The 22,935-nt window shown below is 43.1% G+C and overlaps 1 long non-coding RNA gene across 4 annotated transcripts; it reads right to left on the minus strand.

Annotated features, from left to right (window-relative positions):
* Positions 1–10,934: 10,934 nt before the first annotated feature.
* On the minus strand, positions 10,935–20,446 carry LOC125693584 (uncharacterized). 4 transcript variants are annotated; one of them, XR_007377169.1, is made up of 4 exons: positions 15,264–15,319; positions 14,250–15,174; positions 13,723–14,151; positions 10,935–11,844 (listed from the first exon to the last, which is right to left on the minus strand). It is a non-coding gene; the product is annotated as an uncharacterized LOC125693584 (long non-coding RNA). The 4 variants fall into 4 exon arrangements; XR_007377170.1 differs by having other exon boundaries at positions 13,723–13,825; positions 13,932–15,174; XR_007377168.1 differs by lacking the exon at positions 15,264–15,319 and adding an exon at positions 20,418–20,446 and having other exon boundaries at positions 13,723–15,174.
* Positions 20,447–22,935: the final 2,489 nt, after the last annotated feature.

Consider the following 22,935-nt stretch of genomic DNA (forward strand, 5'->3'; position numbering starts at 1 on the left):
TCTAGCTGGAGTCATCACACTTCTGTCAGAGTCCATAGCTGAGAGCAGCCTGACAGCCTCCCTGCAGGGCACTGGCACCCCAAGTCCCAGACAACAGGCAGCCCCGCATGTCCCGCTGAGGAGGAGCTCCCTGTCACTTCCAGCACGGCTCTTCCTGGGGATCTCAGTGACCCTCCCACCGCTCCCACCCCCAGAGAGATGGAGGAGCCCCACGAGGAGCCAGGATGGGAGGTAGGAACAGGTCCTGCTGCCTGTTCACTCCTCACTGGGGCCGGGACGCCTCGTTCCTGGGGTCCATCACCCCAGCAAGAGAGAAGACAGCAGTGCCTGGGATGCCTCTCAGCCCTGCATGAGGTCTCCCCCCACCACTGCCACTAGCAGGGCTTACACTAATCTCTAATTTTGCAAAAACAACACAAGCAACAAAAAAACCCGACACCCAAACCCACGACTGTTCCAACATCTCGATCTCACTCAGAGCTCACGGCAGAGCCCAAGGGACTTTCAGCAATGGAATGTGGTGTTGCTGGTGACGAGGCACAGGGGCTGGGGTTCAGCAGTCCCCGAGTCACAGCATCACGGAATGTGTGAATGTGTGAATGTGCATACGTACAGAGAAGGAAAATTAAGTATTCCAGTGCTATCTCTCAAGCACGCTGAGGACCGCTGTGTCAAAAATGTCCGCATGAAACAGAAGCAAGGCTGGGAAGTAACAACAGTCAAAGCTCTTGGTGGAACTCCATAGTACAGAACCAGGAGTTTGTAGCTTATTCTGAGCTAAGGCTAAAGACTGATTTTTTGGCCAAGGTTTCATCAAAAACATTAATCTGTGCCCCTAAATAGATTGAAAACTCTTCTGAGCCAGGAATTTCTCAAAGTTGACGATACCTAGTAGGATGAAGATTTAATTTCTGTTGTTCCCACAGTAGGATCTGTGTCCCCTGAGAGTCTGTCTGATGTCCCACAGCTTTCTGGGAATACAAAACACCTGGGGAAATATTTCTTCCATTGAAAGGGCCGTTGGGCTGAAGTTACAAGGAATGATATATTTAATGGTACTGCTTCTGTTTTTGTTGATGCAGAAGTTTAGTTCTAATGAGAAACAAAACAGCTCATCTACACCCGTCGTGTCTGCCGTCATATACACCCCAGGGATATGTGATTTGTCACAGGCAGAAGGAGAAAATCTTGGGGGAGCTTCTGGGAAAGCGTTTGCAACACCTTTTGGAAGAGCCTGCGAGAGCCCCTTCTGAGCCACCGCGCACACGTGCCTCTAGGGCTCACATCTATGTCCAGAGCCTGATGTGATGGCCTGGAGGGCCTCCTGCTTCCCAGAACACGACTGGCTCTTTAACGCTTCACAGGCACTCATGCTTGCACTTTACTCCAGAAATACACAATAAAGTCACTCAATAAACATAACTTACCGCAGCACTGAAGATACATACGTGTATGTGATAAAAACACATTCCACGTCTAAATCAGTCTCCAAAACTGAAGACCAACCACAGACAAAACTAATAATTGGAAGCAATTTCTAAGGAACTGAGAACACCCTGAGAATGGAGGAAGGAAATATATTTCAAATAGAAAACGATAATGTTATTGGCAACACAATGGCACACAAGCCTCTGGAGGTGTCATGCTGTCTTCTTTGATTAAAAGCTTGCTCAGAAATATGGGTATTAATTTAGAAAGACTGTTTATATTTTCCATCTCTCTAGATTAACATTAATTGGAGTATGCAAAATCAGGTCTTCAGAGCTCTTGCGAAATACTGCAAGCAGCAAGGCTTTATGCAGATGGATAAAGCAGGGATTTCAGAGGGCTTGGAAGTGCTTGAATTATATTAGTTGCAAGCATCTTCTTTTAGAGGAAGAGCTTCACCACAGAAATGAACACTGTTACCTTTGTTTTCCTTTGGACAAATATTTCCTGAGGGAAGATTAGCAAGATGCTCCAACTAATCTTCAGGAAGAAACTAGCTCAGTACTGCTAGCAACACGAAGATCTGTCTCGGATCCTTCAGCTATATGACTTTAACACCCACAGTGAGATAAGCGACTTCAGAGGGAGTGTCACGACTGAGAGCATTTTCATCGACAGCAATTTCCTTTTTTTCAGCTGGCTGTAAATGTAAATTATTCTCTTAAGGAAATGCAGGTAGAACAGGGGAATATCTCCCTGATTATCTTCCCTTGTGTCATGGCATGGGAATTGTGATGTGCTTCGTTCTAGGCCTACCTAGCTTTGGTGATACGGGAATGGATAAATTGAGTTGTACATCAGTTCCTCCTTTTATGTCTTGAAATCAACAGCCACTGTTGCTTCTCTACCTTTTTAAATTTTAATCCAAAACCATCCTCCATGTGTATCTTGATACTTTTAAGAGATACATATCTGGGGCTCAATGACAGAAAGAAGGAAAGAAAAACATTATATGGTATGTACCTCTGAGCTTGCTCATTATAGTCACTTAGTCTCCCCAGGGCATCACAATCTGGCCTGCAAGTTGATAAAGGAAGAAGAACTCGCTGGTCAGAGTAATTAGGCAGATTAGCGGAGTTAATAAGTACATCGCCTCGCCATACAGCAGGTGAGCACAGTTGGCATCTGCTTAGATTTATGACTGCCTAAATTATGCAAGTTCCTCCTTACGGCCACAGAAGTAACAGACCAGGCCTAGGGATGAGGAAAGCAATGCAAAAGGGAGCTCCAGAGCTGCAGTTACTAATCCAATTTGCTTGCTGTTTACATCTGAGAGAGCCTGGCCTCAGGCAGGCACGAATTTCTGCCGATCGCAGGGATTTAATTGCCTTTAGAAACAGATTTTGCATTGCAAGGCTTGATAAAAAAGATTTTTTTTTTCCCTGCTTGGGTAAATAACAATAACATTTAATGCTGTTTTAAAAGTGTTTATTTCTTAAACTGATGACCTCCCGTTTAAACTCACAGACACGTTTGCGTATGATCTGCTACATTTGCTTTCAAAATGAAACTTTTAATCCTTCTTCTGATGATACCAAATAGAAGAGTGGCTGCCATTCAGAGACCTCAACCAGCTAGAGAGGTGGGGGCATCGTGAAGTTCAACAAGGGCAAGCAGAGGTCCTGCATCTGTGGAGGAATAACCCCGTGCACAAATACAGGCTTGGGGCTGACCTACTGGAAAGCAGGTCTGCAGAGAAAGTCCTGGGAGCCCTGGTGGACTGTGAGCTGATCTTGAGGCAGCAGTGTGCCCAGGTGGCCAAGAAGGCCAATGGTATCCTGGGCAGCATCAGAAAGGAATGGTATCCTGTTGTCTGCAGGTCAAGGAAAGCTATCCTTTGCTTTACCTCTACTCTGCTCTGTTGAGGCCAGTCTGGAGTACTGTGTGCCGTTCTGGGCTCCCCGGTACAAGAAAGACACAGTGCTCCTCAAGTGAATCCAGTGAAGATCTACAAAGATGATTAAGGATCTGGAACATCTCTTCTGTGAGGAAAGGCTAAGAGAGCTGGGCCTGTTTAGTCTGGAGAAGACCAAGAAGGGATCTTATTAGTGTGTAGAAATACCCTAAGGGAGAGTGCCAACGGGAGAGAGCCAGGCTGTTTTCTGTGGTGCCTGACAACAAAACAAGAGGCAGCGGACTCAAACTAAAATGCAGAAATTTCCAGGAAACCATCTTGGTGCAAGAGATTAGGAAACGGTCACCTTTACCCTGATGGGTACCATCTATGCTGCCAGCCATGAGAGCGGATGGATGGGCCACAACCCTTCCCACTTCCTAAGCACTGCTTCAAGTCCTAACAAAAGCTACTTCACTGTTAGTATTACTAAACTGCCTGCCCAATGACCAAAGAAACATGCCATTGAAACTGGGGTGCTTTACAAACCACTTAGGATTAGCCTGTGGTATGCTCACAATTTAATTACGCTTTAATTTTCACAACAATCTCTTAATAGAAGCTTGAACTTTTATCTCTCTTTGTCAAGCTCCACAAATCAGAGTGATGGCATTTTCCTATTGTCAGATATTATCCATGTAGATAAGGGCTAAAAGACTCAGACCCTACATGTACAGCGGATCCAGAGCAGAAAAGCAATAGATGGAAGCATGATATATGCTTAACATCTAGCTAAAGTTATTACATTGAAAGTAAAGTAGCTCAGGGATTGCCCATTGCCCAAATCCAATTTTCATACCGATGTATTGCTGAGAGTACAAATTACTGAAAATTTGCCAATCCAAAGCTAATATTCAGAAAAGCCTTTCCAGTAAAAGTGAAAACAGCCCTTCGGTTAGCAGCACTGCTTTTCCAGTAAAGCGTATGTGAAATAAAGCCCGCATAATATCAATAAATAAAACAAAAAGGAAAGATGGCTGTAAGAACACTGGTGAGAGGAACTGTGTTGTAGAGCTAAGCCCCTTTCAATGCTTACTCCCCAGCTGAGTGAGAAGCAAAATAAACCTTCTTGCATAGTCAAGGACCAATGGGCTTCTTGCTGAGAGAGAGAGCCAATAGGTTGGGTTTTACCAGGTGAAGGGGAGGAAGGCTCCTGTGTCTTAAACATGCCCTGTGGAACCATAAATCCTAGCAAAGCCCAGAGTCTGTTTCCTAAAACTCCTTTCCCTCATCTAAGAGCTTCAGTTACCATAATGTATGCTCACCTGCCTCCTTTTCTGCCAGATTCATCACCATGTTTTTCCCACCTATTCGCTCATGAGAGGATTTGACTGCTTGGTCCTCAGGTATCTCACACATGTCTGCATGGATGGGCTGTGCTGGTGGCGTGCCCGTAACTTGCAGGAACCCTGTGGGCACCAGGGATATTTTAGGGAATGATCCCTGAATTAATGTGAGAGTCTTTCTGAGATGTTTTCTGTCAATCACAAAAAAGGCAAGTGGGGAGAGGCAAGGAGAGAGGTAGATTCTGGCTTCTGAGTGAGATCCCTGAAGGGAGGTTGTAGTGAGCTGGGGTGGGCCTCTTTCATGTAACTGGTGATAGTACTAGAGGGAATGGCCTCAATCTGCGCCAGGGGAGATTCAGGCTGGACGTTAGGAAATACTCCTACTCTGAACGAGTGGTCAGGTAGCTGGAGTGGGCTGCCCAGGGAGGTGGTGGAGTCAGTGACCCTGGAGGTGTTCAAGGAACGTTTGGACGTTGTGTTGAGGGACACAGTTTAGTGAGAATTATTGCTGATAGGTGGATGGTTGGACTGGATGATCTTGTAGGTCTTTTCCAACCTTGGTGAATCTGTGATTCTGTTGTGATCCTGGCAGGAGAAAAGAATTAGTTGAGAGAAACAAGCTGAAAGTAATCTGCTGTGAATCACCATGTATTGACAGATTCCACAGGCCTGGTGGCAAGGAAGAATAATTGAACAAATATAATCTGTTTTAGGAAGGCAGATGGTAATAAACTCAGAATAGATAAGCTATGCTTCAAGATCCTTCTGAAGGGGAAAAAATGAATGAAGGATTCTGGCGGTATCTTAAGGAGATGATATTAAGGGCTTAAGTGCAAACTGTCCCATTGTAGAGGGAAGATACAGAAAAGAGCAATAAATGACGAGCTTAGGTGAATAATTAGCTTTTCATACACTTTTAGCGTAAGAATAGAGATTAAGGAAGTGGAAACTACGTAATGTTATTGGAGACGATATAGGATAAGTATGTAAGATAATCAGAAAAGTGAGGACACAAAATAAGAAACAGGATATGAAATGAAAAAGGACGATACGATAGGAACATAGAAAAAAAAATCTGCAAGTACATCAATAGTATAGAGTCATCTCCAAAGAGACTGTCCTGCAGCTTCACAGCATGAGGGTGTCCATAAATCATGCCATGAATGTAGCTCTTTGTGCCTCTCTGTGTTAATCCTCAGCAGTGTGGTCAACTGCGATCCGCTGGCTAACGCAATTGATTCCAGTAAAATTGTAGAATCATAGAATCATAGAATTGTAGAATCGTAGAATCATAGAATGGCCTGGATTGAAAAGGACCACAATGACTATCTAGTTTCAGCCCCCTGCTATGTGCAGAATTGCCAACCACCAGACCAGGCTGCCCAGAGCCACATCCAGCCTGGCCTTGAATGCTTCCAGGGATGGGGCATCCACAACCTCAGAGCTTCAGTAAACTATGTGTCAGGTCTTGATGACTTACTTGAAGAACAAACCAGTGTTTGCTGATGAGAAGTCTGGTGGTATTTTGGGGGCAGATTGGTGAGAGCCAGCACGGGATCTGTCTGGTCAGAGACAGAGGAAAGAAACAAGCATTTTACAAAGGCAATGTCATTAAAATTCTGATTAAATCTAATGAGTGCATATGTAAAAAATCACTTCGATGTGGTGGAAGGAAAGAGGAACTGGTTGCACACTGATGCAGCCTGCCATTGCACAGCGTGACATTTGAGTGCACTGTTGCTATGCGTGACACCTTCTCAAAATGAGAGTTTGTCTGGAAAACTGCACTTGCAAGTCAAGGAGCTAGATGTGAAAGAAAGTTTTATTTCTGTCAGTACAGACTAATGGCTGGGAGTGCATTTGGTGCCTTATGGAACAGGAAAAAACACTTCTGCCTCAAGAAATACGCATGCTAAATGCATGTTAATTTGATTATGTTAATATTCTGGCTGACACGTTTGATCCAAGGAGCTACAAACTTCTATTTGGTATGGCGGCTGTTGGTAATTTGTAGCTGATGGAGGAAGGTGGAAGATTGTTTCAGAAGACTGTTTCAAAGCATAGTTTAAAGGATATATTGGGATAACTAATTCCCAGTGGTCTTAGCTTAAATGCTTTTGTTTGCCAAGCAGACAGAAAGGGTTGTTTAATGGCAAGCTTTGAGTGCTGCCCATCCTGGCCTTGGGGTGGGCGTACTTTGTGCTTTCCTTCCTGTGCTAGCAGGAAACATAACATCTCTGTGGGCTGCTGCCCTCTCCCCATGTGTCGCTACCAGATTTACATAGATGCGACTGCCTGCAATTTGGTAAACATTTCCTTTGATGATGCCCCAGAAAGAGAATCTAGTTCACTCCCTCCAGGCTATGCAGAGCCAACTGGGATGGAAAAGAGTAAGCAAATAAGTGGAAAACAGCCAGCAGAGGCGAAGGAGCGGATGGCATCCCCAGACCGCTGGGGAAGCAGAGCTCAAGGCATAGAGAGGTTTTCCTGTAGCTGCCAGAGCAGAGAGCAGCCAGCAGAGCTTGTTAAACACACATTTTCTGATGAATAAATATTGTGCCTGTTGTGCACGGAGGTTATTTTTCCAAGGGGATCCTGACTTCTCAAATAGAGTCAGGCAAACAGGAGCAGAGATACCATTACAACCCTGCTGCTTGGGCTGGACGTACCCGGGATATGTGGCATTTGCTTATTTATCTAAGCTAATGTGAAGGGACATGATTTCAGTGTCTGTAGGACTGCATTTTCCTCTGTGCTGTGCACTCAGGCATTCAGCCCTTCCGTTACAGTCTGAGTCATTTTAGGATACTTCTATTACTAGCGATACCTGAGCAGAGCAAGTAGAGCACATCCTTTTAGTGCAATTGTTTTTGCACTTAACCTAGTGGTTTATTTATTTCTGTACTCAGGCTGGTGGAGCTTATTAAATAATAATGCTGGGATATGGTCCTGAAACAGCTGGCATAGCATATTCTTAAAGATCTGACAGCATTGACACGCTGCCATAAACTTCAACACTGCAATGGATTTACAAAACATATGTGTGCTTTTGTACGGGTTGTATTCCCACTTCGGTTGGTTTCAGTTTCTTCTCGGTTTTATTTATGGTCTTTCTCAGCACGGTAAACCCGACTCATTCGATAGCTGCTCAAAGAAATGGAAATAACCCTGCATCTCTGTGGCCTCCTTGAGCAGCCAGCAAGGCTGGGAGGGCAGGGCATGGCAGCGGGGTGCCAAGGCTGCTGCTATTTTCTTCCCTGCACATAGGCAGCTGCTGTCGAAAGGGTCCGTGAGTGTCACACTGCGATGCCTCGCTGCCACGCTGATTCCCAGGGTGTTGGCATTTCCTTGGTAACTCAGCAAGAGGCTGCTCCTTGTAAAAGATCACCGGTTTTTTTTTCTCCTCAGTACAATTTTCAACTACGGCAGCAAAGCCAGTGCCCAAAATGAAGTCCCTGTGCTATTGCAGGCCCTCGTGGCTGTCTCCATTCTATGCCCCATGGGGCTCTGCTGCCCTTCCACACGCCCCACACCACTGCCAGCAGCCCCAAGAGAGGCCCTCCTTCATAATCTTTGCGATATTAATCTCCCCAACTAAGGGGGTGAGTGGAGGAGAGATGGCGCTATCTCCAACATCCTTTCCATCCAGAAGTGCTCTCCCTGCATGACGTGAAGCTGAGGACCACCTGTGGATTATCAGCATCAGCAGTGATGCCCACAGAGCTCAGTGCGGTGGGGTTTCTCAGTGGAACTGCAGTGAGACCAACCTCAATCTGTAGGCACGTCTCAAGCGTAGAAATCTATCATCACTCTCTTTGCCTACGCTGGGAATTGTGCTAGGGCTTAAGACACACCAAATCCATTTCAGCAGGATTTGTTTCTGATTCCCTGAGCTCTTCACGGAAGCCAGAAATAAGCCCTTCATCTAACTCGGCAGCTTCCTCACTGTTAGCATGATTTCCCAAAAGATCTCGTCCTGGATCAAGCCCATGATAGACAGCAGCGTTGTAATACTCCACACTGTTGTACAGACTTCGCACTGCTTGCTGCTAAGATGAAATGATTCACTGCATCTTTGGGCCATCTCACTCTTCCATAGCATGCATGATGAAGTTATTATGGAAAGCTTTAAAATAGTAGCTTGCCTGTGTAAAATGTTTGCAAATAAGAGCAGCTTGAGAACAAAATCAGCCTTGTGCTGAAGTTTTCACCCTGGATTTAAAGCAATGCAACCTACCGTGGAGCTGACTAATGCACTCCTCCAAACTTTCTGCTCCATTCCCTTGACTTTTTCAGAGCTCTTCCCACTGCAGACTTGTAGATGTTGGGTGCTTTGCCGTAAAGTGTGCAGGACAGTGCTCCAGGGGTGGTACCCAGGGATGGGCAAGGATAACAGTGCTTAGCTCTAGCTGGGGTATTGCTAATGAAGCATTGAGCTTGGGCTGAGCACACCTGGGAGCTGATGCACTGAGTGAAACATGCCTATTTCCACACTGTCAGAAAGGGCTTTTCCATGCCAGTACTAGCAGCTCAATGCAGAGCTCAGGTGTGATCCAGGCCGGGGGCTGGATCTGCCCCATGCCAGCAGGGTCACATCACAGAGGGAAGGCTCTGGGTCTGACAGAAGGACCTTCAGCAAACCTTCAAAATCTTTAGCTAAGAGGTTCCCTGCTTTCCATCAGTGATTAGCAGTCCTCCCACCCACAGCAGGGTTAACAGATCCATCGCGCTCGTTGACATTTTCCAGTTTCCACAAGTTGCTCCCCGGGGGCCAAACACTGCCAGTAGTTAGATCTCCTCCCTGCAGTGACTTGTCACCTAAAGGGCAGCTGGAGCAACAGGCAGGCAGGGGATTTACCACTTGCAATTACCATTCGTCCCTCCAGTTTCTGTTCTGGAACCTGTCTGGATCAATCTGGGTCTCTGCCTTTCTGTCCAGGTTTCCCCCTATCTCATGCTGAGCGCATTTTCAGCCACAGGTAGAAACTAGCAAGTAAAAAAAAAAAAAAAAGGTATTCCTGCTCAGCACATCATATATTTATACTGCATGCATGCATTTTGATTGTGCCAGTTATCCTATTTGATGGCACAAAACACTTGCCCTTTGCTCTTCTTTATCATATTATGGCAGAGCATGAAATACTGCATGCAAGGCAGAGTTTTCCTAACACCACTTCTTGGCAATGACCTGTTATGAAGATGCTGATCTCAGTTCTGTTTCATACCTATGCTGTAAGCTTCACCAGGTTCTCTCGTGATTTATGTCAACAAGAGGCAATTGCTCTTTTCAGTGTGGAAGGAGGTTTTTTTCTAATGCATGTTATAAGCAGGAGCAGGTTTATGGCAGTTTGTACACAAGATTGGTGTTGGCTGGGTTTCTTGATACAGACGTTCATTCAGCTTAACTTATTAGATGTGCTAAATGGCCTTTTAAAAGTGTCCTTTGATGTAAGGTAGAATATCAGCAACACACCATAGGACAGCAGCAATGCATGTTCTTTTTCTTTGTTATTTTCATATAAACTGGAAAAAAACCCAACCTCAAGCAGTTAAAACTTCTATTCTAATTGTCCATCGGATCACCCACAATAACACTTCTAAAAGAAGAGCTGTCAGTCCTTCCAAACCACCTCAAGTATTAGAAGAAATTAGGCACTGAAATTGCACTCATCAGCCTAAAATTTTTGCATACATCACTGAAATGACCTAGTTTTTGGTCCTAAATTCCTCTGCAGTTTGCTCCTAGGGATGATGAATGCCTGGAGAGTATATACAAAATGCCAGACCCTAAGGGTGGTTAAGATGAGTTGTGCTGGATCTAAAAGCTTTCACATAACAATCTTTCAGAGTATAGAAGCCTCGATAAGCAAAATAAAGAAAAAATAAAATAAAATGACACCAAGCAGTGCCCCAGGGTGTCTGCTTTTAAATAAGAGGCTTCCCCCTGCACGCAAACCCAAGCAAAACAGAGTTCTTTATAGGAGCTCATTTAAAAAAAAGGGAAAAAACTGAGAAGAATGGAAAATTGTCAGTGACAGAAACAGAGACAAAAAGCCACGCAAGGACTGTGAAATCCCATCATTCTGAAGAGCCCCACAAAACCAGCATTGCTTGCAGCTGATCACACCACTGCTGGGTCTTGCTGTTGCTTCGTCAGCATCAAACCAGTTAGATGCCATTAGTACAGCTAATTTGTGACTGCTTCACGGAGAGCTCTGTGGTAAATTACAGTATTGCTGGGATTTGCTGGTTCTGATTTACAAGTTAAAAACTCAGCCACGAAGAGGAATGTGTGTGAGGATGAGGAATGAATCAAAGTGCTATGGGAAACCCAAGCAAAGGAGCAGAGGAGTTATGAGTGAACTGAAAGGCTCTCAATGGAAGAAGAAAACAGAGTTGGTGGTGAGTTGTCCCAAATTCAGGAAGCCCATCAGGGAACAGATCAAGGCTTGGCAGTGCTTTCCCTGGGCTTGAAGGACAGCTGGACCAGACTCATCATCTTAATAAATACACAGTACTGTAGTGCACGTCATGCTTCAAAGAGAGTTGAAAGCCTGTTTTTTCCTTCCATCCACTGCAGTGCTTTAGCAAAAAAGGACAGTGATACTTCAGGAAGAACTGCATGTTTCAAGAGATCTTTACTGCATGGTGCAGGTTATGTACAATGCGATGCAGTATCCACAAAGGAGGAAAACGTTCACAAGTAACATCTTCAATATCTCTAAAAGCCTGAAGTATTCAGAGCTCATCAGCTCCAGGCTGATGAAGCCTTCAATAGAAGCTGGAGGGTAACATTGACAATTAATTACTTCTACCCACTTTTATTCCTCTCAATTCAGGCAGTTAAATGCAGACACAAAGTTGGATAATTATACTCCAAGCAGGAGGTGTACCGTAAGCAAATGAGATACAGTGTCTAAGTTGATCAGTAAATCTGCATACAGCTTTATTTAAGAGCAAGATATTTTCTTCATTACTGTGCAATTATTCATTAAAAGCCATCTGTTAAAAGCCAAGTTAATAAAATGTGGCAAGGTGTAGGATAACAACCAATGTCAGCTCATTGCAAAGTCATTTTCTTGATAGGGTTTGGTGGAAATCCATGTACTTTATTAGAAGAAGTGAAACTTGTCCCACAGAATTGAGGGGGAGAGAGCGGATGATGTTTGCAGAGTTCTGTTATGAAAAACAAAAACATTTCCATTTCCCATTTTCAAGTTGGTTTTTGAGAATTAAACAGAACATTGCAGCTGAACTCTCCCAGAGCACTGTGATATTTAAGGTCTTTGCAAAATTTCAGTGAGTTTATGGAAAAACAAAAAACTGCTTCTTTTCCATGTGGAAAATTCCCAGTCTTTAATTGCCAATGGTTTCTCATTTTATTTCTAAAAAGCCAACTTAATTGCTTTCAATACATTTGATTGTGCTTTTCCATATGGGAGAGCAGCGCAGCAAGGTTTGACAGACCTCAGGGATCTGTCATTAGAAATCCTCTCATTAACCAAAGAGGCTGGAAAACGCAGCTGCACAATGCTCATAAATAGAATCACAGAATTGCTCAGGTTGGACAAGACTTTAAAGATCATCGAGTCCAACCACAACCTAACCATCCCACCCTAACTCTAACAGCTAAATCACATCCCTGAGCACCACATCCAAATGGTTTTTAAACACATCCAGGGATGGTGACTCAACCACCTCCCTGGGCAGCCCATTCCAGTGCTTAACAACACTTCCTGTAAAGTTTTACCTGATACATGCTCTTTAAACAGCAGAAGGATCCCAGCTTCTACTCAAGGCCCCAATATCTGTGTCACTGCCATTAGGAAGGCCAGGAGTTTTGGGACATAAGTAATTCAGCAGAATTTTTTATTTTTTATTTTTAAACTTTCCTGTCAACAGAGCAGGAAGGGTTGCTAGACAAACTTTTTTTTTTCCCCCATAAATCTGATCTTCTTCCCCACTGCCAATTAGATTTTGCATAAGCATTTTGTTCCCAGCTCTTTTTCCACCCCATGGAAAAGCATGATGTTCTCTTTACTAAGTTGAAAAGTCAGCAAGCTGAGTGATTTGCAGAATGGAAAGCTTAAAAGAGCCTGGATATGGCAGAACATTAGGCTATGACTTTTTTTTTTTTTTTAAAAAACAGAGAAGCAAAAGGTTTGGGCATGCCCAAATCCATGTGTCTGAGTGCTGTTTCCTTGGGCTTATTATGGTTCACAGGCACCAAGCTGATTCACCGTGCTTTCTCCTCTTCAGGAAGAGGAGATCAATCCTATTAAAACACAGAGCAACATTGACTTGTGTCTTCCACACAGGTCATGGTTGCCACAGTGAAGGGCTGCACTCATGAGAAGGAGATGAATTGCTCTGCCTTGTGGGTAAGAAAACTACAGATTTTACACCTGTCTGTCCTCTGTGCCTTTACTACACTGGAGTTGATAGTAGGGGCTTCTGACCCATTCTGAACCCTTTGCCACACCTTTCTAACCCTATTTTATTCTGTAGAATTGAAAAACGTTCCTTGCATGCCTATATTGCACAAACCTTTTTGGTGTTTACCAGCCTCTATCCAGATTCTCTTTGAAATACCACTTGTATTAAATTCTAACGACAGTCTGTGGCTGCAGTTTAAATATTACATGATTATCTCAGCTAGAGTATCTTGAGGCTGCTAAATTTCAGATAAGTAGCTGAATAAAATACATACTTGTAATTAACTTAAAAGCTCCAGAGCTTAGAACATGTTTAGATAGAACCATCTTTGTACTGCACTTAAATCCATGACTAGAACAAGAAGGACCACACAAATACACAGCTCCTTCTGTTTAAGAAATAACTGCAGATTGTCCATAAACATGAACAGAAACCTAGTTTGTAACAAGTAGAGCACTACAGAAGTGCATGACAATATAATTTCAGCTGTTGAAGATGCATGAGAACACAACCGCTCCTGTTCTAACTCAGTAAAGCCACATTTATCAGAAGATAGAAATAATGGGCTTTTCTTTTGGCAGCAAGCAGTCAAACTGTTAGAAAGGGTCTCATCCTTACCTTCTAATTCAGGTTGGTCTTTCTTTCGTATCCCTGAATGCACTTACTTCAGACATAGGGCACATAGGGCAGTGTGGGCCACAAGCAGCCAGCAATCACGTCCCTCAAAAAGAGCAGAAATCAGAGCTCAGCCCCAGCTGAACAGTCGCATCGTGACAATTGGTCATTGGGATTGCAAAGTTAGCCAGAAGGAAACCATTGCATCCTACTGTGTGAGCTCACTGAGCAGTCAGGTTAGTCTTCATTTAGCGTGGCCTCACATGACTGAAGACAGGCAGGAAGGAGGAAGCATCCTTGAAGGGGATAGAGCATTTCAGTTACTCTATGCACAAGGTAGAGTGCAGTAATTATTTCGAGCAGGTACAGCGTGCTCTGCTGATAGCAAGGAGCAGACAGATGCAAGCTGAGACATGCACTTGTAATTTTCCCCTGAAAAACAAACAAAAAAAATAATCAGGGAAATGTTCACAGACACTTGTTGACAGTTTTCAATTATGAGCAAGTAAAAAAAACTGATTGAAGAGAACCCTTCAGGCTTGCCGACACTTTGCTGGGAAAGATGTATTGGAAGCTGGAACAGGCTTTCAGTCTGGCACTTTGGACTGGTTGTCACTTGTCTTTCTTCTCAGTTCTGAACAGATGCAGACACAATTGTGGTGCCAAAGTCCAGTGCAGATAAATGTCTCCACAGCTCTGGGAAGTGAGAGATCCTCTTAATATTTCAGGATTTGACGGCTTAGTGGAGATGCCACCCATCACCTGTAAACATATCTCTTATATGGCTTCCAAACTCCTTTCCCTGGAGTTGGTGTGTTCCCAGTCAGACACCTCAGACCACTCCATAACAAACCATTTTTGCATTTCTGTGCAGAATTGAGTAGTCTGTGTGCTGGTTTATCTGCTTTTAGCTGACCAGGATCATATATTTCTTGGTAACTACTACTATGAATGCCACCAGATGCTCACCCTTGAATCCATTGGTGCTCTCTCAGGCTCCTAGCTCTAACCAGACTTGTTTATGTGTTGTCTTCAGCAAGAAGCCTTGATTATCGCACAGATCGTGTGCCATAAGCTGTCAGAGCACAACAGAAAACACCACACAGTAAAATAAATCTGAAATATTAATGTTTCTCTCCTGGTTGGCATCAATCATGGCTTTTCAGCCTTTGTTTCATGAATGGTTTTGCTGGGTTGGTTTTCTTGTTTCACATTTTTGGTACAAACATATGGAATGGTCACGTGTATATCTTTCATAACTTAATCCATGCTCTCCCAGTCCTAGAAGTCTTCTCTTAAGTAGCCTTTCCTAATAAAGGCAGGCAGCTGAACCCATTTATTTTTCCTCCACTTGGGAATATTTTCCTCATTAAAACCCTTCAAATTCTTTCCACTAGTCTTTCAGTAAGTCTTCTACTAACTTTGCCAACATCAGGATTGGGCCTTAAATTCCACCTGTCATAGGGATGGAAGTCTTAAATGAATGAACAGAGGACAGAAGTAACATGAATAAAGAATAATACGAATTGCTAAAGAAAGATTACCTAAAATATCCAAACCCTGGAAAACTTGTGTCTTCACACCTCTGGCCCATGCTGCAAGAGCAGCGAGATACACAAGTAAGACTTCCCTCCCTAATCTTACCAGAATTGCTCAAAATATATATATTTTTTGGAGGATTACTTGTTCCTGAACAGTTTATTTCATGTATTGGTCAGAAAAGGCATTTTTCTTGTACTGTCTTTCTCACCTATGAGATTTTTCTTTGGGGAAAAAAAATAAAACTAAACCTAACACGGTAGCCATAGTTTTTCAGATTCTTTTTGAAAACAACATGCTCCATTTGTCCCTCTTACCTTGTTATATCAAAGTAGTAAAAAGTGCTGGAGACAAAACACACCAGTCTAACAGATGCAGCAGAATAGAAGGGAGATTTTCTTAGTGGGGCTGGAAGTCTGAGCAGACTCTTCTTTCTGTAAGGTCTGGCTTTCATGCGTCTTCAAAGCCTGTACCCTGTAGCTCTGTGTGCTCACATCAACAGCCTTTCTAAGAATTCACGCTCCTTCAGCACACAGACAAGCAAAATGGCTTTCTTCATTTGTCTTGCTGTTAATGTGATAGATCTCATTTAGGAGGTTTTCAAGTGATGCATTCTCTGCTGTTCTGAAAATCACATTAGCAGACAACACATCCTTGGCTTTCTACATGCAAAACAGAGCACCTTGCAATGGGGCAATCAAAAAAACTGATAACATGAGACACAGCTCTGTGCTCTCAGAATCTCTGAGAGGATTTTAAGTTCAGTTTGGATAATGTATTGCCTCTTAGAATATTTATTGCAGGCTCTGCACTTTTTTTTTCCATCTGCTATGTGATACAGCTTCCCATGGTGAAAATGATCTGACATAGCATTTAATAAAGTCTCACAGCAAGCAATTCTATCCTTTAGTGGATAAAGGTAATATCCTGGAATATTGCTGGATATTATATCTGTCTGCCTACCTATCTAGTCTACTCAACTAGGAGATTTGAGAAATGAGGGTTATCATTGTGCTTAGGAAAGCAACAGCTTTATTTCCATCAGGAATTAAAGGAGTCTAAGAAGGATGCAGAAGAATACAAATACCAAGAGCTGCAAAAGCAGTTTGCCTGTTTTTAGCTCAGCATCCAAGGGGAAAGGCTATTTTCCTGCCTTTTCCATTGCAGGATCTCTGTGGGTAACTGGGAGACAGAGCCTCTACACTTCATAGAACAGCTTGGGTTGGAAAGGACCACAAAGATCACCTGGTTCCAACCCCCCTGCTATATGCAGGGTCACCAACCACCAGACCAGGCTGTTCAGAGCCACATCCAGCCTGGTCTTCAATGCCTCCAGGGATGGGGCATCCACAGCCTCCTTGGGCAACCTGTTCCAGTGCCTCACCACCCTTCTGAGCTGTGACAGATGAAGACACAGTGAAGGTTTGCTGCTGCTATAACCAGGGACACCACCCATACCAGAGCATCTCCAGGGGGTGATTTACTCACTGTTTCATCCCCTTTGCTGCCATGGATGAGACCATTTTATTTAATACCCAAAAGACACAGAATTGTTGCTCAGATCAGGTATGGGTTAAGCTGTCACAGGATCTCACTAAGGAGAGATCACTTCTGAAGAATGAACATGTAAAAATCAGAGCAGAACTCTGAGATACTGTCACTGCAGGTTTGTGTTTGCAACACTACAGCATTGTGCCATCACTTTCATTACAAACCCATATTTTCAGTGATGCATGTCATGTCAGAAAAAGTTACTTTAAAGCAGAGATTCAGCAGTGCAGCCCTCTGCCTGTGAGGCTTATAAAAAAAACAATCCCAAACAATGCTTTAAATTAAAGATATTGATTTTAGCCAATTCATGACTCAGACAATAAATCTGAGCTTCTACTCTGCATCAGGAACCTTCACATCATGTGGTTTGGGTGCCCCTGCTGCTGAGGGAGGGAGCTGCTCTGGAACTGCGCTGCTGGTTTATTACACCAAGCAAACTGTTTGTTGATAACGAGCACAAATTTGCTTCAACATTGCTTTGTCATCTCCTCCACTTGCCACGGCAGCACTTCCTCACTCCTAAGATAGGCGAATTCTTGAATTATTAAACAATTTAAAGCAGTGCCTTTTCATTATCTGCTAAGGAGACAGCTGTAACCAAACACATTCTGACCTGACATGCAGGTTAAAAGTAACTAAAGCACGTGTTGTACATATCTAACAGGCCATCCTGAAGCACGTGCCATATCCTCCTCCCAGGACAGGTTCTTTGCCCTTCTGGCAGCCCAGAAGCCTCTTTTGGCAGGAGCTTTTGCCTTCTGATTAGCCAGGAGGGCATGTTAGGTCATGACCAGCTGGATGGGGCTTCGAGCAACCTGGTTTAGAGGGAGGTATCTCTGCCTATAGCAGGGGGTTGGAACTAGATGATCTTAAAGGTCCTTCAACCCAAGCCATTGTATGGTTCTATGACCAGAAGAGCAGGGCATGGCTACAACACTGATATTTCAGGGAGTTTTGAGTGTTATAATGGCCTCCTTGAAACCGTAAATGAGGCCTTTAATTAGTGTTGCAGTAGGTCCACCAGAGCTGGAAGCCAGAGTTGCTCCTGCATCATAAAGCACACATTCCTCTTTCACCTCAAACTTTCCCCTTAGCATCATTTCGGGCCATAGCTACTTCAAAACACAGACAGTGTGTGTCCACCCACACGTCACTTATATTGAGCACTCGAGCTCTCCTGGTTGACTCCATCAGAGTTGCTTCTAAACAGTGGTGTGCATTGTCCACCTCTGCCACATCCCTCCAGAGCACGTGGTGGCTGTCACTGCAGCCCTGCAGACAAAAGGCCGTGCTGGGAAGGTGCAGGCATCCTCTGGTCTGAGGGACAGAGCACACAAGTCAGTCCTAAGCTCTGAAATTCCATTTGGAAGGGCAATTTATCTGAAGGGTGTCACTGACACTTGAATCTCTGCCCTGCCAATGTATGTTAGAGGCTTTCCTGAGGAAAAAGCCCACACTGTTGAAACTAATTGGATTGAATTTCTTGGTGTGCTCTCCTATAGAGATTGTTGTAATACCTTTTCCTTCTCCTGAGACAACGCTGAAGAAGAGACAGATTATCAGATGCTAAAAAGGTCTATGAGAAAAAAAAACAAAACAAAACAAGTAAAGTATCAGTTTTTAGTCCTGTTTGATTTCTCTCCACTAATTTGCAAGAAAGGTTAGAGTAAACAAATGCAAAATCCTCTGTGACTTCACAGAGACGGTATCAAGAAAAGGAAGAGGATTACATACAGAGAGGGGAATCTGTAATAGTTGGAAATCCAAAATAGCAACGCTGCTTGTAATACTGCAGGGGATGTTTTAAGACAACCTTAACTTCTCTGCATTTAGGCAGTTTTGTGGATGCTGTTTTTCATGTGAAAGAGAAAAGGTCACTCTAGCATCCTCAGTAGGGCTGCAGGACACTGCTTGCGTCTCCATGCATGGAGGGCTCCTGGCTCTAGCTCCCTCATCTTTCAAGCCCAGAGGCAGAGAAAAAAGAAAGCATTGAAGAGAACTGAATTCTAGCAATTTAGAGTGTAAGGAGCAATGGCAATAATTAGGTTTTTTCTTTTTCCTTTTACTCAGGAGAAAACCACATTTTGTCAGGAAAATGCAAACATATTTTGGAGTTTTTGTTGAAATCCTTGGGGGTTTCAACTCTCCAACAAAACGTGAACATTCTCTATGAAAATATCATCTCAAAGCTGCGTTGAAGAGTAGAAGATCCTCAGTGGTGAGGAAAGGGATCAGTCAGCAGCTCCTTTAATTTTTCTCTCTTTACAGCTACCAGATCATGAGATACTCATGAATGCAGAGGAAATTCTTACATGAATACTGCTAAAGCATTTTCCTTCCCAGAGCTTGCCAAGAAAGCACAGGTGTTCCTTGAGCCCCGAGTAATAACAGCACAGTGCTCCTGGGTCTGGATGACAGGTATTCATGACAAAAGGAAATAATCTTTCTGCGTGGGAGATAATTGCAGGCAATGTTTATTATGCCTGGAGTTGATAAAAATCAAATAGTGATTAAAGACATAGACAAAACTTCATTGCTTTCTTCTTTTTCTGCCATATAATTAGATTTTGTAGCTAGACTCTCAACTACCAGGTGAAATTTAATATAATAAAAGTCAAAGGTGCTCTGGAATATTATGATATAAATGATATAACTGATCACTTCAGAGTCTCTTTCCTCACTTGCTTCTTCCACAAATCTTCAATTTTCTTGAGGAGCTGGTTTGCTTCTTTCGCCATTGTTCCTCTGAACCTTTATCAGAAGAGTATGTTAAAGGGGCAAATGTATTGTCTAGTAGACATGGAAATATTCTCTATGAATATGTGTAAATTCACTTCTGCTATTATGGGATGGAAATCCCTTGAGACCAGGCTAGAAAAGCCTTCAGTAAGAGCTAACAGAATCACTCTTTGCATATATCTTACAGCTGCCCAGTAAGAATGTAGAATGTGTACTTTCCAGATTGGTCTATCACTGACTGGCTGATCTTGGACTCCTGCTTTGCTTAGTCTCTCTCTGCACATGGTTTAATTAAGATCTCCTTCACTATCAGTAACCCAGATGGAGCATGTTGACAGACATGAACATGGAAGGAAGTAGCCAACACTTGTTATTTCATTCTTTGAGGTAACAAAATATTTACTGCATTAAAAAAAAATAAAGAAGATGACAAGGCAGAGTTACAGTCGGCTGAAGCATTATGGCTTTTTAGAGTTTTATCCACATATTTTATGCCAGGGGCAAAACAAAGGACACTGCCAACCTCCTTACACAGGTTGCAGTGGCCCCCACTTATCACAATGGAACCAAGTTGAACCAGCCCATAAACCACTGACAACAATCCATACAGCACTCAGCCACAGGGAACCCAGGAACTCCTCCTTTCAGGTATTAGGGGTCCTGGTGACCAACCAATGCACCATCTTTTTAAGATAACCCACCCTAATTAGTACACCACTGTCACACCCACCTGGCTCACCAAGTGTAAGATGGTGGAAAGAGATGGTAGAAAGCACAGCAATGACAGCAGAGTCCTAGTCTGCAGCAAGTGAGGATTTGCTCAAGTGCAACAGCCACCAATGCAGAAATAAAGAAAAGAAGCTTCCTACCTCCAGAAGGCCTCAGGTATGCAGGGAACTCCAGCAAGACCCCTTGCTTCCCTTGCCAGCCCTTAAATGAGGTCTGGGAAGGGGTGGATCCTGGCTCCAGCCTTTCCAGTCATTCAGCTGCATTGCATGCACCTGAGCTGCCCTGGGTTGGTCCTGCCTTCCCACCAGGTGCTCAATCACTGCTTCAAGCTGTGACTTTGCGTTTCTGCTACAGCTTTCAAAAAACACAAATGCATTAAAAACATTTAAAATCTTCTCTCATCGTTATGCAGTTTTAAAGAGGTCTTTTAAGCAATCTAAGATATCAGTCAACAACAGTATGTTGTATTCACTGTGCACATAAATGATATAAAATCAGTGAAATGAAAAAAAAAGAAAAAGATGAAATTAAAGAAATTAGCCTGGTACGGATGCCATGTTTCTTAGCAGACACTAATCTCCCAATGAGATAAATCAGCGCTTGCTCTGTAGCTTTCTGATCCATGTATTTCAATCATGTGTACATTCTGTAGCTTGCCCAAAGGGATTCCAGAGGCTGTTTGCCTGACTTTTCAGTGATTTCCCATCCAGCCTTTATCACCCCATGTTTTCATTTTGCTTAACTTCATCATCAGTCCTACAGAGACTTCTGACTTCACTGGTTCCCCTGTGAGCTCCTGTAGGTCAGCAGCACCTCCTGCCCCTGCAGTGCCCACACTGATCAGCTCAGTTGCTTGCCAACTACATTTGCATTTGTGTTTTTTTCTGATTTGCACTTGTATTTTTGCTGGAGCATGCTCTGCTCCAGGACTGAGGAGATCCACTGCCCTTTAGATGCAGTAAAATGAATGCTCTGTTTGCTGGCAGCTTTAGAAAGCAATCGGTGACACCACAGCTGGGATATTATGGAGATAAGCTCCTGTTTGGTGTCAGTAAAAGATGACAGAATCAGCTCACACAGTTTATTGTGATCTTCAAAATTTGATACAAGAAGGCAAAATTGTTTTTCAAACAGAGGCCACTGCTCTGTCTGTCTTGATTGCAAAGATAAAATGCCAGCAGAGCTGTCGCTGTGGTAATTTCATGCGAGCCCTACTTGTGGCTGGTGGCCAAATGATTGGATTTAAAACAGCAACCAACCATCTTTAATATTAACATATTTTGATTAATAGCTTTTGATTGCAAAGTATTGAAGTAGGTTTCCAGGTTCTACCCCACAGCCTTTAGGCTAATAGCATTTTACAGTGAAAAGGCTAAACTGATAGCAGGAGCATGTAGTACTGCTTTCCAAAGGACAGGCCTGGAAATAACTTAGCTATTTTAAAAAGGCTGCATGGGCTTATTGGAAAGGTTGCCTAATTCCTTCATTACCATGGCGAGCCAGTTAAAGCATTAATTAACATTTTGAAATCCTCAAAGATAGTGGACCTGTAGAAAATCTTCCAGGAAAAAAAAAAAAAGGGAGAAAAGCCTTATAAATACATTATCAATGTAACACAAATCCAAAGGGATCACAGACCCAAAATTACTGTTACAGGGAAATAACTTAAGCCTTTAACAGTCTGCTTCATCTTGAGCCTTGTAGTCCCTTAAAGACCTATGAATGGAATGTTGCATCCTCTGATTTGAAATGACATTAATTTTTCAAAAAAGGAAAATACTTAGGCAATGAAGTGGAGAATTTCAGGTGATGCACAATTAATTGAGCTCTGAATTCCTGCTTCCATCACAGTGAGGGGAATGGAGAAAACTTTGTAAAAAATCCATACAATCACGTACAAATATTTTTTGAACCCAAGTTCTTCTGCCCAGCCTGAGGCACAGATCCAAATACTGTTCCCTAAAAAAGCAGATGGGTCTGGTTAGATGATCCCTATAAGCATGCTAACCTCCTCCCATACAGAACCTGTTAGAAAGAGCAGGGATGGCAATCTGCTCGGTAGAACGACAAGATGTAAAAGTCATTTATTTCAGGTATCACTTCTAATAATGAATGTTTCCTGCAGACAAAGAAGTGAATAGATTTGAATAGCCAAGTAAAAATGAGACAATTACAAGAAATGAAAATACCGAGTTAATGGATAAACAGAAGTTTCTGAGAGTGGGTGCTCATGGATTACTTTGGATGTAGAAATAGGCACTGCCATCTATGTGTCGTTTTTAAAGCCTTCTGTTGCCAGCCTCTATTTTTGTCTTTGCTGAGTGAGAAGAGAAGGAGCTGGCCCAGTTTAAAACAAGAGGAAATTGAAATACTGCATGTTTAAAAAGAGCAAGTGTGACAAAAATGATTTCTGCTCTGACATTTTGAAGAACTATGGGGTAAAGAGAACCAATTCTGTCTAGAAAAGCACGGCTATGACAAATGCCACTTAGTTATCAGGACATGGGACCCATTTTCCCAATTTTCCAAAGGCAACTCTCAGTCACTTAGTGCATATAGCATCCTGGATCATATTTCAACAGTTTCCAGAGGCTGGAAATGCGCCTTTCCAGAAATATGTTCTGGGATTTGGGCTGGAGATACGAATTCAAAGTGATG

The sequence above is a fragment of the Lagopus muta genome, chromosome 5 (assembly GCF_023343835.1).
Source record: "Lagopus muta isolate bLagMut1 chromosome 5, bLagMut1 primary, whole genome shotgun sequence".
Taxonomy (NCBI): Eukaryota; Metazoa; Chordata; class Aves; order Galliformes; family Phasianidae; genus Lagopus; species Lagopus muta.